This window comes from Leptidea sinapis, chromosome 34 (assembly GCF_905404315.1).
Source record: "Leptidea sinapis chromosome 34, ilLepSina1.1, whole genome shotgun sequence".
In the NCBI taxonomy this organism is placed as follows: domain Eukaryota; kingdom Metazoa; phylum Arthropoda; class Insecta; order Lepidoptera; family Pieridae; genus Leptidea; species Leptidea sinapis.
Genome location: NC_066298.1, coordinates 9,255,591 through 9,260,162, shown reverse-complemented (window position 1 = coordinate 9,260,162; position 4,572 = coordinate 9,255,591). Strand labels below are relative to the sequence as shown.

Genomic DNA, 4,572 nt, shown 5'->3' with positions numbered 1-4,572 from the left:
TCTTCAGGATTCGAATATATGTTCGAATTTTAGTATTTGTTTCTGAGTATTGGATGTTTATATGTACGTTTAAGTTTATTTTTAGCCGACTTCAAAAAGGAGGAGGTTATCAATCCGATCGGTATTTTTTTTATCTATGTACACCGATTACTCTGAGATTTATGATCCGATTTACGTAATTTTTCATTAGTTCGATGGTGCCATTTGGTCCTATAAAAAGTTTACATAGTTTTGCCCATTTCATTTTAAGAAATTTTTATGAAATTTTTGTTTACCTCTATGATATAATCTTTTTTTGTATACGGATTTTTAGGAGTTTTCATACAGGTTGATTATATATTATAATTTTTAACAGACACTAAAAAGTAAATAAAAAAAAAACTACGTTTGGATGTTTATATGTACGTTTAAGTTAATTTTATTAAATATATCATTGTCTGGTTGCTGGACAAAGGCCTCCCCCAAAGATTTCCACGACGATCGGTCCTGCGCTGCCCTCATCCAAAGTATTCCGGCGATCTTGACCAGATCGTCGGTCCATCTTGTGGCTATGCATGAAAATATGTGTGAAGTGTGCGTTTATTATTATTAAAGCTGAAATACTTACCGGTTATCAGTTCCACTTATAAAGTTATATTTATTAAAGGCTTGATTTGTTATATTTGAATTCCTATGAAATTTTAAAGGCAAAAATATGAAAGTTTCACATGAAAGAAAATTAGAAATCGGTTCAGTTTAGTTTGTTTCATTTTAGAAAACAATAATTATTATTTTTTGAACTCGAGATTAGATGATAACAAAGTAAAAAATACAAACTTCTGGCTATCTGATAGATTAATTAAAATAAATTGTGTCTATTTCAAAGCCTGGCCGTTATTTTGTATGAAACAAGGTTTCCCATTATGTGAGTATGTGTACACTTATGAATAGGAATTATTTTCGAATAAGTATGTCAGAAAAACCACAGTAAAAATAAAGTCCTCATTAGCAGTTGTAAGAGAATTTAACAAACGAACTTTAACAAAATGCCGAGTACTCGTGAATCAGCCTTTTGTCGGTTTCAAGTTTGTTTGTTTGCAAGTTTGAGCGGACGAAGCAACTCGGATGGTTGCCACGTACATAATTAACTTCACAGTAATTGTGTCATTATTCCGCATGTCTTTTATAAGCTTGTGAACATTGGGAATCCCTACTAATAATAATAATCCTTGTGCGGTGTTTCCGGGACGATACGACATGACATACCTTCAAAAAAACCGCGTACACCTTTCTTAAAGGCCGGCAACGCTCCTGTGATTCCTCTGTTGTTGCAAGAGAATGTGGGCGGGGGTGATCACTTAACCAGGTGACCCGTACGCTCGTATGTCCTCCTATTCCATAAAAATATATATATTATATTTTTATGGAATGTAAGTTTGTTTATTTACGCTTTCACGCCGGAGCTACTGTACTGATTTTGATAAAATTTGATACAGCAATAGACCAGAGCTTGGGAAAGCACATAGGATACATTTTATCCCGGAATAATTCATGGCTCCCGCGGGATTTGTGAAAAACTGAAATTCACATGTATTTTATTTATTTTTACTTATTGACAGACGTTCAGACAAAAATTATCTTGCCCCAAATTAAGAATAAATAGCCTGTGTTATGGGTAACAAGACAACGATATATTTAATACAATGTACTTACTTAAACATACATAAATACGTTTAAACATCCATGACACGGAAACAAACATCCATATTAATCATGTAAATGCTGCCAGAATTCGAACCCGGGACCTCTAGCTTAGTAGGCAGAATCGCTAACCACTCGGCTATACAGGTCGTCGTATGTAGAAGCTACAACTATTCCAATAGGAGGTTTAGTTTGGCATTATTAGCAATCTTCCTCGAAACAAGATTCATACAATATGTTGGGAACGGTACCGTAAACGAGGACCGGAACTGGAATAGGACATGAGACAATCTTCAATTCCAAACTTGCTTATTATCTGTAAGTACCCTCTTTATCTACGCGGACAAAGTCGCGGGTATCAGCTAGTACTTAATAACGAGTTCGTGGAAATTTCATTATAAAGGTTTGTTCTCGGTGAAATCTGTCATTATTCAAGTTAAAATCGAGGGAAAAAAAATTGTAACTCTATGAATGAACAAGTTATTTCGCAATATAGTCCTGATACGATAATGGTTCATCAGTGGGTATTGTAGTTCAGTGAAATCAACGTTCTAGATGCTTTCAACTCGGTTTGAAAATATAGACTTGAATACTTCATTATATCTTTTATACTCAGACATTTAATTCTGAAGTTCCAAAGAATAACGATTCAAATGGTTCCGTGAAATGAGATTTTATTTAGATCTAATTTTCAATTGTAATTATGTTTCTTTTTTTTTGGAAGTCAAAGTTAAATAAATTTTATTCAAATAGGCTTAAACTACGCGCTCACTATAAATATTTCTTTTAAATTACTGAATTAACCATATGCTCGTATATAGTTGAGCTCGTGAGAAGAACATACAAGAAACTCAACGGCCACTCTTTTCAATCATACAGAGTATTTTACAATGGCTGTAATATACTTAACAAATTGCTGCATTCAATATAGGAGTCGTGTTTAAATAATATAAAATATTTCATAGATCTTGTACTCATTGCTTAAGTAAGTATGCTTCGTGAACATGATGGTCGTGATTACTATATTATTATTTTACTATCACACAATTAGTAATTGCATCCAACAAATACGATGATTTATTAACTTTAACAGGTCGACCTGGCACCACCTGCAGCACCCGTTCACGAGTTGACGCATGGACCAGTCATCGTTCCTTTCGCACATTTCAATTGTACCTAATTGTCACTTACCCCGCCCAACGAACCTACTGGTTTAGAACATTTTATAGCTTTGCTTTCGCTTGTCACATGACATAGATACTCATACCGTTTCCTTTTGGGATATATCTATTTTCTATTTCATACTTAACTTGAACATGGTAAACAATACTTGAGTGCATTATTTAATTAAATCGGATGATTAAATCCATTAAACACATACATACTTGTCTTTCAGAGGGGTAGGCAAAGATTTCAGAATTCCATTTGCCACTGTCCTGACACTGGCTTGCTTTGATACCATAAAACCTTTTCTCACACGTGCTCTCTTGTCTTTGGTAAGCTTGACCTAAATTATTATTAATACTTAAAATAATCCAACAAAAGTTTCCAATATACTTTCTATGACTTTCTTGAGAGAAATACGGTTAAGTTTGTACAGTTTATTTCAAAGTATTACATTTAAACTGTATTTAACTAAAATCTGATTCAACAACAGTTAAGTGGAATCTGCGACGCGTCAGCACCAAATTATTGCTCGAAGCCTCGCGTACAGTCGATAATAGCTCATAAGTACCACTGTAGCTTGAGTCTACATTTCTAATAACAAATGAGCAACTTTCAAAAGAAATTAATGGTTGTACTCTTCCCATCGTAAGGTCCAAATTTGGATGATTCGCGTTGGGGAATACTTCGTACAGGATGCCATTGGGGAATATTACGTGGCAGCTCACAAGGGAATCTTCTAATCTCGATTTAGCGATACCGAATGACGTTCCAATTAATGGATGCTGGATATAGTGTACGTTGAGGTCATCTAAACGAACTTCGGAGAGACATTGTGCTGAAATCAAATTAAAAAAATTATATAAATATAAATATTTATTTTTATTATATTATATAAAAATAGTCATGTTAGTTAAATTTAGATAGAAATAGAATTTTTAGCCACAGAGAGGTCGGAAGTGCGATATGTTGATATTTTTCTCTTTTCCAAATACCAGAATATCTGTCGAAATATCGAAACAATTTACGAAATAGTATTATTAACAAAACTGATTTTCTCATACATTTCGCGTGGATTATTATTTTTGATGAAATATTATTATCATTTAAGAAATATCAAATACATTCCTAATGTCACTAACTTTGGCCACTGTTCTCGCAAGAACTAAAAGCTTGGTAGCAGTTGCATCTTCTTGGTTGGCGGAAACATTCGCTGCTAGAAGTATGTGCGACTGCTCGTTTAGTGTTGAAATTATTATAATGTATAAAAATCTAATGTTTCTAAACACTCAGCAATTATAGTCATTCATCCCAGATTGTGCATGTGTGGGATATTTTTTGTTCTATTTTCTATTCTACATCCATCGCGTGGAACAACAAAAGAGTTAAAATAAATCTCAGTAAAATATTAACTAATAACTAACTATTAACTAATAACTTGACAATAAGCTAATATGTGTGAAGTTTATATTATCAGCGACAGTTTTCTGTATTATATAAACTAACTTGCTAAATCCACAAGTAGGAAAAATATCAAAATAAAAAGAGGAATGTCGGCCCTATCTGCGGGGTGGAGGAAATTACATGAATAATATAAAACCCCTGCTAACATATGTATGAAAAAAAGTCAAATCTAGAGTCTCCGCCCTTTCTGAAGTTGTAAAAAATAATATTTTTAAAACTTGGAAGTGTATTTCTCACCTTGTAAAGCAAGCAACGTCAGCAAAA

General features: G+C 33.4%; 1 long non-coding RNA gene across 1 annotated transcript; it reads right to left on the bottom strand.

Annotated features, from left to right (window-relative positions):
• Window positions 1–382: 382 nt before the first annotated feature.
• LOC126975133 (uncharacterized) lies at window positions 383–3,310 on the bottom strand. Its single transcript, XR_007731643.1, has 2 exons — window positions 3,066–3,310; window positions 383–548 (listed from the first exon to the last, which is right to left on the bottom strand). It is a non-coding gene; the product is annotated as an uncharacterized LOC126975133 (long non-coding RNA).
• Between the last annotated feature and the right edge of the window lie 1,262 nt (window positions 3,311–4,572).